Source organism: Heptranchias perlo, chromosome 8 (assembly GCF_035084215.1).
Source record: "Heptranchias perlo isolate sHepPer1 chromosome 8, sHepPer1.hap1, whole genome shotgun sequence".
In the NCBI taxonomy this organism is placed as follows: Eukaryota; Metazoa; Chordata; class Chondrichthyes; order Hexanchiformes; family Hexanchidae; genus Heptranchias; species Heptranchias perlo.
This window is the reverse complement of record NC_090332.1, coordinates 63,088,379-63,100,394: the sequence shown is the minus strand read 5'-3', so window position 1 is coordinate 63,100,394 and position 12,016 is coordinate 63,088,379.

Sequence of the window (12,016 nt, the reverse complement as noted above, 5' to 3'; positions counted from 1 at the left end):
GGTCCCCCAATGCCTCAGATTTAAAGTTCTAATCCTCATGTTCAAAACCCTTCATGGCCTTTCCCCTCCCTATCTCTGTATCCTCCTCCAGCCGAACTCTCCGGACCTCCGACTCTGACCTCTTGTGCATCCCCCTTCCCTTTACCTCACCAATAGTGGCCATGCCTAGGCCCCAAGTTCTGCAATTCCCTCCCTAAACACTTTCACTTCTCCACCTCCCTCTCCTCCTTTAAGGCCCTCTTTAAAACCCACCACTTTGACCAATCTTTTGGTCGTCCCTCTTAATATCTCCTTCTTTGGCTCAGTATCCATTTTTGTCTGATTGCGCCTCTGTGAAGCATTTTGGGATGTTTTCCTATGTCAAAGGAGCTATATAAATGAAAGTTGCTGCTGTTCATTGGTTCAATTTCCGTGGATCCTTGATTATAAGCTATTTCTTGGCCCCAGTTTCTAAAGTTAAATAAGTTACAAGCTTTAACTTACATGATTTATTGCTCCCGGGACAGAGTTTTGCGTGACTTGAATGAATTTGACTGGAGAGGCCAGAGTGCCTAATTTGGTGCCCACACAATTTCTTGTTATATGAATCTTTGCACTGGCACTGTGAATTTACCCTGTATGTTTCACTTTTACAACCTAGCCAATAGAAGTTGTCCATCCACGGCCAGCCCAGGGGGTATCGGTACCCCCCCTCCTCACCCCATAAGGAACATTGGAACATGGGAACAGGAGTAGGCCATTCAGCCCCTCGAGCCTGTTCTGCCATTCAATGAGATCATGGCTGATCTGTATCCTAACTCCATTCACCCGCCTTGGCTCCACATCCCTTAAAATCCTTGGCTAACAAAAATCTATCGATCTCAGATTTCAAACTATTAATTGAGCAGGCATCTACTGCTTTTGGTGGGAGAGAATTCCACACTTCTACCACCCTTTACGTGAAGATTGAGTTACATCGAAATTACAGCACAGAAACAGGCCATTCGGCCCAACTGGTCTATGCCAGCGTTTATGCTCCATACGTGCCTCCTTACTTCATCTAACCCTATCAGGACATCCTTCTATTCCTTTCTCCATCATGTGCTTATCTAGCTTCCCCTTAAATGTATCTGTACTAGTCACCTTAACTACTCCTCAATACTCCACATTCCAGCCGCTCTTTGGGTAAAGAAGTTTCTCCTGAATTCCCTATTGGATTTATTAGCGACTATTTTATATTTAAGGCCCCTAGTTTTGGACTCCCCCACAAGTGGAAACATCTTCTCTATGTCTACCCTATCAAACCCTTTCATTATCTTGAAGACCTCTATCACGTCACCCCTCAGCATTCTCCTTTCTAGAGAAAAGAGCTCCAGCCTGTTCAGCCTTTCCTGATAAGTATATTGGGCTCAATTTTAAAACTGAGCCAGGAAGGGGGCGGGAGGTCAGACTGAGGTCGGGAAACCCCTTAGTATGGAATTCTCAGATTTCCTTACGATTTTGACATAAGGGCGTCTTTTATTTTTTTTGTCGGTTTCCCGTCCGACTGACTGGCCTGATTGACAGGCTGGTCTCAGTTGGACGGAGACCAGCCAGGGAGAGGACATGTTCAGGTAAGTCTGCAGGTAAGTCTTTGTTTGTATGGATGGGGGGAAGCACAGGGGGCATGGGTGGGCACAGGGGCATGGGTCGACGTAGGTTGACACGGGTAGGCATAAGTTGGCACGGGGGTCGTGAGTCATGGCGGATGGGATTGGGGGTCAGTCACAGGGAGGGTGTCGGGATCGGGGGTCATCGCGGAGGTCTGCGATCATTGAGGGGGAGGAGTGGGAGTCGGGGGTCGGGGGTCGGAGGATTAGAGTCGGGGAGGATCGGGGGTTGGGGTGGGAGGATTGGAGTGTGGGGAAGGATCGGGGGTGGGACGGGGAGGATCGCGGTCGGAGGGAGGGGGGTGGATTGGGGGGGGGAGGGAGTCTGCGATCCGGGGTCAGGGATCCACGATCGGGGTGATTGGGGTTCGGGTGTCCGCAATCAGGACGGGGTCCATGATCGGGGGTCGGATGTCAGCGATCGTTGGGGGGTCGGTGCAGGTAGGGATGATGGGCCTGGGGGAGGCATTCCTGCTCCTCCAGGCCCACAAGCTGTGCCTTTCTCGGCTTCTACCTGTTAGTCTCGGGCCTTCTCACCTCTTTCATGAGGCGTTAAACAAAAGTCGCCTGGGAATCCCGACCCCCCCGGGATTGAAATCGGGAATTCGAGAAAAATGGAGGCCTGAAACCTCCTTGAAAGGTTTTAAGGCCCAACCCACCTCCTGAGAGTGGTTTGGTCGCCTGCCCCTCCACCCGCCCTTGTGAAAACTGGAAATGGGTGGGTTGGAAGCAGGTCGGGTGCAGGTCTGAATTGGTGGCAATTTCTATAATATGGGGACCAGAACTGTGCACAGTACTCCAAATGTAGTCTAACCAAGGTTCTATGTGAGTTTCACAAAGCTTCTCACCTTTTCAATTCTATCCCTCTAGAAATGAACCCCAGTGCTTGATTTGCCTTTTTTAATGGCCTTTTTAACTTGAGTCACTACTTTTTGTGTATCTGTACCCCCAGATCCCTTTGCTCCTCTATCCCATTTAGACACTTATTATCCAAGCAGTATGTGGCCTCCTTATTCTTCCTACCAAAATGCACCACCTCACACTTATCTATATTGAAATTCATTTGTTAATTACACACCCATTCTGCAAGTTTATTAATGTTTTCTTGCATTCTTTCTTTCTATTAACTACACCCCCCAATTTGGTGTCGTCCGCAAATTTTGAAATTGTGCTACCAATTCCCGAATCCAAACCGTTAATGTAAATGGTGAACAACAGTGGTCCCAACACCGATCCCTGTGGAACACCACATCCCAACTTTTGTCAGTCTGAGTAGCTACCAATAAGCCCTACTCTCTGTTTTCTGTTTTGTAGCCAACTTGCTATCCACTCTGCTACTTGTTCCCTGCCTCCACATGTTCTGACATTAGTCAAGAGTCTACAATGCAGTACCTTATCGAAGGCCTTTTGCAAATCCAAATATATTACATTTACTACATTACCCTTGTCTACTCTTTCTGTTACTTCTTCAAAGAATTCAATAAGGTTGGTCATGCATGACTGTCTCTTCTGAAATCTGTGCTGACTATCTTTCCTACCACCGACATTGAGCTAAATGGTCTATAGTTCCCTGGACTTGTTCTATCTCCTTTTTTAAATATAGGAATAATATTAGCTGTCCACCAGTCCTCTGGTACTATTCCCTTTTCTAATGAATTTTTATATACATGTAATAGTGCCTCTGCTATGTCTCCCTAACTTTTTTTTAATATTCGTGGATGCAACCCATCAGGGGTCTTATCCTCCCTTAGTTTGATTAGTTTATCAATTATCTCCTCCTTTCTATCTTAAATGCTTTTCTCATCTCTAAGTGTATCTTAACTTCTCTCCTGAACGGCCTGGCTCTGATTTTAAGGTTATGTGCCCTTGTTCTAGACTTCTTCATCAACAGTAAAAGTTTCTTTCTATCTACCCTATCAATTCCTTTCAAAATCCTAAAAACCTCAATCAAATCACCCCTTAACCTTTTACATTCCAGGGAATACAAGCCTAGTTTATGTAATCTCTCCTCATAATCTAACCCTTGGAGCCCTGGTAACATTCTGGTGAATCTGCGCTGCGTTCCTTCAAAGGCCAATATATCCTTTCCAAGGTGCGGTTCCCTGTACACAGTACTCCAGATGTGGTCTAACCAGGGCTTTGTATAGCTGTAGAAAAACTTCCTCCCCTTTATATTCTAGCCCTCTAGATATAAAGGCTAACATTCCATTAGCCTTTTTGATTATTTTTTGTACCTGACCACTATATTTTAGTAATCTCTGTACACAGACCCCTAAATCTCTTTGAACCTCCACTGTTCCTAGGTTTTCACCATTTAAAAAATACTCAGATCTATCCTTTTCTGGTCCAAAATGGATGACCTCACACTTACTTGCGTTGAAATCCATCTGTCACAGTTTTGCCCACTCACTTAATCTATCAATGTTCCTGTCTACATTACTTACTATGCCACCAGTCTCTGTGTCATCGGCAACCTTGGATGTATGTTTCTCTATTGTGGATCTAAATCATTAATAAATATGGTTAATAGTTCCGGCCCCAGCACAGATCCTTGTGGGACACCACTAGTCACTTCCTTCCAATTCGAGTACAGACCCATTATCCCTACTGCCTGTCTTCTAACCCTTAACCGATCTCCTAATCAGGTCAATAATTTGCCTTCGATTCCTTGAGCTTTAATTTTAGCCATGATGTGGAGATGCCGGTGATGGACTGGGGTGGACAAATGTAAGGAATCTTACAACACCAGGTTATAGTCCAACAAATTTATTTTAAAATCACAAGCTTTCGGAGATTATCTCCTTTGTCAGATGAATGAATGAAAAGGTTCTCAAATCGCATGTCTTATACTATGTTGGGACAGCATCACACCAATCAAAAGGTGTCGTTGTTATTCAAACAGGCCAGTCACGGAGAACAGCACGTCCCAGTACACTCGATATACATTGTGTCTATTACACAGGCAGGCAGAAAGAAACTCAAAATGGCAGAGAGAGAGAGAGAGAGAATTTTTAAAAACATATAAATTTTTTCCCCCTTTTTGCTGGTGGGGTTACGTGTAGCGTGACATGAACCCAAGATCCCGGTTGAGGCCGTCCTCATGGGTGCGGAACTTGGCTATCAACTTCTGCTCGACGATTTTGCGTTGTCGTGTGTCTCGAAGGCCGCCTTGGAGAACGCTTACCCGAAGATCGGTGGCTGAATGTCCTTGACTGCTAAAGTGTTCCCCGACTGGGAGGGAACCCTCCTGTTTGGCGATTGTTGCGCGGTGTCCGTTCATCCGTTGTCGCAGCGTCTGCATGGTCTCGCCAATGTACCATGCTCCGGGGCATCCTTTCCTGCAACGTATGAGGTAAACAACGTTGGCCGAGTCACAGGAGTATGAACCATGTACCTGGTGGGTGGTGTCCTCTCGTGTGATGGTGGTATCCGTGTCGATGATCTGGCAAGTCTTGCAGAGGTTGCCGTGGCAGGGTTGTGTGGTGTCGTGGACGCTGTTCTCCTGAAAACTGGGTAACTTGCTGCGAATGATGGTCTGTTTGAGGTTGGGTGGCTGTTTAAAGGCGAGCAGTGGAGGCGTGGGGATGGCCTTAGCGAGGTGTTCGTCGTCATCGATGACATGTTGAAGGCTGCGGAGAACATGGTGTAGTTTCTCCGCTCCAGGGAAGTACTGGACGACGAAGGGTACTCTGTTGGTTGCGTCCCGTGTTTGTCTTCTGAGGAGGTCTATGCGATTCTTCGCTGTGGCCCGTCGGAACTGTCGATCGACAAGTCGAGCGTCATATCCCGTTCTTACGAGGGCGTCTTTCAGCGTCTGTAGGTGTCCATCGCGTTCCTCCTCGTCTGAGCAGATCCTGTGTATTCGTAGGGCCTGTCCATAGGGGATGGCCTCTTTGACGTGGTTGGGGTGGAAGCTGGAAAAGTGGAGCATCGTGAGGTTGTCCGTGGGCTTGCGGTAGAGTGAGGTGCTGAGGTGCCCGTCTTTGATGGAGATTTGTGTGTCCAAGAAAGAAACCGATTCTGAGGAGTAGTCCATGGTGAGTTTGATGGTGGGATGGAACTTGTTGATGTTATCGTGTAGTCTCTTCAGTGATTCTTCGCCGTGGGTCCATAGGAAGAAAATGTCGTCGATGTATCTGGTGTATAGCGTTGGTTGGAGGTCCTGTGCAGTGAAGAAGTCGTGCTCGAACTTGTGCATGAAAATGTTGGCGTATTGGGGTGCAAATTTGGTCCCCATGGCTGTTCCGTGTGTTTGGGTAAAGAACTAGTTATTGAAGGTGAAGACATTGTGATCCAGGATGAAGCGGATGAGTTGTAGGATGGCGTCTGGAGATTGGCTGTTGTTGGTGTTGAGTACTGAGGCTGTTGCAGCGATGCCGTCATCGTGGGGGATACTGGTGTATAGTGCCGAGACGTTCATCGTGGTGAGAAGTGTTCCTGGTTCAACTGGTCCGTGGGTGCTGAGTTTTTGTAGGAAGTCTGTAGTGTCGCGACAGAAGCTGGGGGTTCCCTGTGCGATGGGTTTCAGGATGCCCTCGACGTATCCAGAGAGGTTCTCACACAGGGTTCCGTTGCCTGATACGATAGGACGTCCGGGTGTGTTGGCTTTCTCCAAGGCGGCCTTCGAGACACACGACAACGCAAAATCGTCGAGCAGAAGTTGATAGCCAAGTTCCGCACCCATGAGGACGGCCTCAACCGGGATCTTGGGTTCATGTCACGCTACACGTAACCCCACCAGCAAAAAGGGGGAAAAAATTTATATGTTTTTAAAAATTCTCTCTCTCTCTCTCTCTGCCATTTTGAGTTTCTTTCTGCCTGCCTTGTGTAATAGACACAATGTATATCGAGTGTACTGGGACGTGCTGTTCTCCGTGACTGGCCTGTTTGAATAACAACGACACCTTTTGATTGGTGTGATGCTGTCCCAACATAGTATAAGACATGCGATTTGAGAACCTTTTCATTCATTCATCTGACGAAGGAGATAATCTCCGAAAGCTTGTGATTTTAAAATAAATTTGTTGGACTATAACCTGGTGTTGTAAGATTCCTTTAATTTTAGCTAATAGTCTCTTATGTGGAACTTTATCGAATGCCTCCTGGAATTCCATATAAACTACATCCATAGGCCCCTTTCTACTACTATTTTAGTTACTTCCTCACAAAAATTCGATTAGGTTCGTTGGACATGACCTACACATTACAAATCCAGGTTGGCTCTCTCTAATCAGCTCAAGAGTATAAGAACTGCTCTGTGGGTGTTACCTTTTGACTCAGATATTCATTGCTTACTTACAACGGCAACAACAACTTGCATTTATATAGTACCAAAATGTCCCAAGGTTCTTCACGGCAGAGTTATCAAACAAAATATGACACTGAGCCGCATAAGGAGATATTAGAATTGGTGACCAAAAACTTGGTCAAAGAGGTGGGTTTTAAGGAGCGTCTTAAAGGTGGAGAGGTGGAGTGGTTTAGGGAAGGAATTCCAGAGCTTAGGGCCTAGGCAGCTGAAGGCACGGCCGCCAATGGTGGGGCAAAGGAAATGGGGGATGCACAATTGGCCAGAATTGGAGGAGCGCTTAGTGCCAGAACTGCTCCTTTAACCAACCCCTCGGTCCCAACAAGCTGGAGTATAGCTTTATAAGCCTAATAACTGGTAAATGTAGCGTGCCCAGGGGTCAATGAGAAACCCTTGATACTGTATTTATCTTACTGGATAGGCCAAATGCCATCTTGTGGTGTCCTACACTGTCTAGTGGTCGAATAAACACTCTAACAGGCCATGGCTTATGCTACAAACTACAGAGCAGATTTATTAATAATAACACATAACTAGCGGCAAAGGCAATCCAGCAGATTACAGTAGTATGCAGAACATATGTATTACTCCACAAACACAGAAGATAATAAACACGTATGATCTTGCACTAATGCTGTCAGGAAAACTAGGACCAATTTAGGGTCCTTTAACAATAATCTTACTTGGGATTTGTTGCTGTAATTACCCATTGGCCTCTCTCTTAAAGATCTCAGAAGGACTGATGATTTGGGAACATGCTTTCTGAGAATTATCACCCCTTGATGTTTGACAAAGAATGAAGGAAATCATAATTAAATTGGGCTGTGAAAAATCCACAGTATTTCAAATACAGAGGATGCTTGCTGGTCTGGGATCTGATGAGACGGCAATTTCAAGAAGTGACCAGCTTAGCTCATTCCCAGGATCAAATGTAATTGTTTCTAGCACTTTGGATGGACTGTGAGACTTTCCATTATATGTAGAATAATTGTCTGACTAGTCTACATTTAGAATAAAGTCAGTATCCAACAGAAGGTGCTTTGGGAGAAATCAATCCAAGAGGCTTGGTTATTAGACTATATTGACATATTAAAAGTCACATTGTCTCATTGCAGTAACCTGTGAGCACGGAAGGTGTAAATCAGTTCTAAATGAGTAGGAACTGGTGCAAATCCTAGCTGAAGATCAAGTGCTACACAATTCAATGATCTGGTATAAACTCATTTGCCTGATTTTTCACAGTAGCAGGTGTAGGGAGCACAATAGTGGCAGAAGAGGAAAACTGTGCATAAATCAATTCTAAATGGATGGGACCAATTCAAGGGGAGAGTCACAGCAGCAGGTCAAAAATTCAGAAAGCCTTTGGAGACCCACAAAAAAACATCTCAACTCTTTTCCAAGGCTGTATGGGGTAGGGCATTGAGAAGTGGCATGTGACGGAGCAGAGCAGCCATCAACCTCTGACTGATGGCTGGTGAAGTCAAGGTGTGCCAGTCCATGGTACTCTTAGGAACAATAGCAAGGAAAGGTTTATTAAAGAATCCATTTTAAGTTCAGGACTCCAATTTGGAATTAAAAGACAGTCTATTGCAGAATCAGTTGAAACAGGCGATATGTGTAGAATGTCAACAATCAGCTCAAATCTCCAGGGCTGTACCGATTGTCATCGTACAAGATAGCCGAGGGTAGTTCTAACCTTCTAATAGATACATCTATCTGTTTGGCGACTATATGTTTACATTTTCTGTACTTGTAAAGACAGCTTTTGTTATGAGACCCAGGGGTAAATTTAACCCCCAAGAATGGGTGGGTTGGGGGCGGGTTGGCAGTGGAAATACTAGGTTTTTGGAGCAGGACCGCATTCCGGCTCCAACGCGCCCACTTCTGGGTTTGACCCAAATGCGTTTGGATGCGTGCGCGCTTCTGACACCTGGAAGTCCTGTCTGCACTTGAAGCCGGCGGGACGATATTTAAAGGGCCATTTAGGCATTTAAACCACTTAAGGCGATTAGCCTTGTGTGTATTGAGTTACACAAACCATTTTAATTTCTTCTAAACGTGTCTCCCGCGGCCTCTGAAACAGGTCATGGAAATGGAGGCGAGTTGCAGCCGACCTTCATTTGGACATTTAAACTACTGATTGACACGAGAATAAAAGGTGAGTTTTTGCAGCAGGGCAATCAGTTCTCTCAGACAAACCTTTGGCTAGGAGTTCTTTGTGTTTAGACTGAGATTTCTTTGTTCACACTCAGAATTCTTGTGTTCACACATAATTACCTACATTTTGGACCCCCTCAAACTGGCACCACCAGGATGGGGGGCACAATGGATTTATTCAACTGTACATCTGAGAAGGAGGCACATCACCAGGCACAGCGTGCAATTCTGGGAGTTGCAGGTGCACAAGAGAGTGTGGCGCCATAAGGACCTGCAGAAGAGCAGAGAGGGAATCGACGGAGGGGCCGAGTGCACAGGAGGCACTACCCTCGTGAGAGGGTCTGCAGGCAGAGGCTGAGCTTCCTGGACCTCTCTGAGGAGCAGTGCCTGCGAAGGCTCAGATTGAGTCGCCAGGTGATTGCAGACATCTGCAGCCTCCTTCATCCAGAGCTGCTCCAGGCTGGGCCTGGTGGCCACGCATTGCCCATCGCACTCAGTGTAACCACTGCCCTCAATTTCTTTGCCTCCAGATCCTTCTAGGGCACCACCGCTGACATCTCCAGTATATATGACGGGTCATGGATGGCTTATTTGCTAAGGCATCCAACTATGTCAACTTCCCCTGCGACGACATCAGCCAGACTGAGAGGGCAATGGGTTTCATCTCTCTTGCTGGCTTCCCACGGATACAGGGCACAATTGATTGCACACACGTAGCAATCTGAGGGCCTCCACATGAGCCAGGACTGTTCATCAACCGAAAGGCTAATGGAATGCTGGCCTTTATATCTAGATAATTAGAATACAAGGGGGTAGAAGTTATGCTACAGCTATTCAAAGCCCTGGTTAGACCACACCTGGAGTACTGTGTTCAGTTCTGGGCACCGCACCTTAGGAAGGATATATTGGCCTTGGAGGGAGTGCAGCGAAGATTTACTAGAATGATACCTGGACTCCAAGGGTTAAATTACGAGGAGAGATTACACAAACTAGGGTTGTAGTCCCTGGAATTTAGAAGATTAAGGAGTGATTTGATCGAAGTTTTCAAGATATTAAGGGGAACTGATAGGGTAGATAGAGAGAAACTATTTCCACTGGTTGGGGAGTCTAGGACTAGGGGACATTGCCTAAAAATTAGAGCCAGGACTTTCAGGAGTGAAGTTAGGAAACACTTCTACACGCAAAGGTGGGAGAAGTTTGGAACTCTCTTCTGCAAGCGGCAGTTGATGCTAGGCCAATTGTTACCTTTAAATCTGAGATTAATAGATTTTTGTTAACCAAAGATATTAAGGGATAGGGGGCTAAGGTGGGTATATAGAGTTAGGTCACAGATCAGCCATGATCTCATTGAATGGTGGAACAGGCTCGAGGGGCTAAATGGCCTCCTCCTGTTCCTATGTTCCTATGAAAGGGATATCACTCCATGGATGTGCAGCTGGTTTGTGACCACCAGGTTTCTGCAGGTGTGTGCCAAATTCCCTGGCAGCTGCTGTGATTCCTTCATTTTGCACGAGTCCAACATCCCGGCCCTCTTCCACGAACAAAACAGACTGGCTGGCTCCTTGGAGACAAGGGACACCCACTGCAGACGTGGCTCATGACACTTGTGAGAAACCCCACCAACAAGACACAGCAACGGTACAACAACAGTCACATCACCACCAGGTGTGTCATTGAATAAGCCATAGGAATGTTGAAGATGTGCTTCAGGTGCCTGGATCAATCTGGGGGAGCCCTTCAGTACTCACCACGAGGATGTGCAGAATAATCGTTGTGTGCTGCGTCCTGCACAACATCACTCAGCAGAGAGGGTTACAGGTGGAGGAGCTCGAATGCACTCATGAAGCATCCTCATCTGCAGGCAACATTGAAGAAGATGAGGAGGAGGAGGAGGAGGAGGACGAAGATGGGTAAACCATCACCAGAGCAATGGCGCACAGGGCTGCTCGTGTTGCCAGGGAGTCATTCATATCTAACAGGTTCTCATAATGAGATCTGCAAACTGAAGAATGTGAACTACTCAGACAGTCTGGAACAACCACCACCACCACCACCACTGCCACCCCCACCCCCGAGGCTGCACAAAACAGTCCTTCCACCATGCATGCACCCATTATAAACATGTCCAATGGGTGGCATCAAGCTTTGGCATTTGTGATGAAGCATCTGAAAGGGCGAATTCACAAAAGGGACTCAAGAATGGGCAAGATGTGGCAGTGGTGGTGACAATTATAACATTTAATGAGCATGTAACAAAAAACAAATAGAAATTAAAAACATCACATTGTGTCAGACACCCTTTGCACACCCTTGGTGATTACAAAACCTTCGTCTTCCTCTTCCTAGCACTACTACATGGTGCATCCCCTGTGGCTTCAGCAGAGGTCGTGGCAGGTTGCTCAGATCCCTGCCCGGACTGCTGAGATGCTCACGGCCTACAGCCTCTGGGTTTTGGAGCCCGTGAAGGCCCTGCCAAGGATTGCTCCACCTGCACCTGTACAGGGGCAGACTCGGCCATCGGGAGAGGAGGAAGCATTACGGCTACTGATCGAGGAGGGGGCAATGGGTGAGTCATGGGAATGCTTTGAGTGGAGTCCCCACTTCCATGTCCCCTTTTGCTATCATCCCTCTCCTAGGCCAGAGCCACAATACTCCTAGCAATCTGCTGGACAACAGAGTATATCTACTGTCCAGCAGAGTGGACTGGCATATGGCTGGATATGATGTGACGCTGCACCCTCAGAAGGTTCGAGCTCCTCTGAGGAATCGCCTTCTTCCATGGTGCATGCCTCCTCATCAATCCGTGAAGGCCCTGGAAGAGAACATAAAGCAATATTAAAAAATCATCGCAGAATTTAGTTTACAATGAGCATACTGAGGTATGCAATAGGTCAATCATTGATAACATCAATTTATAACGTGTGTG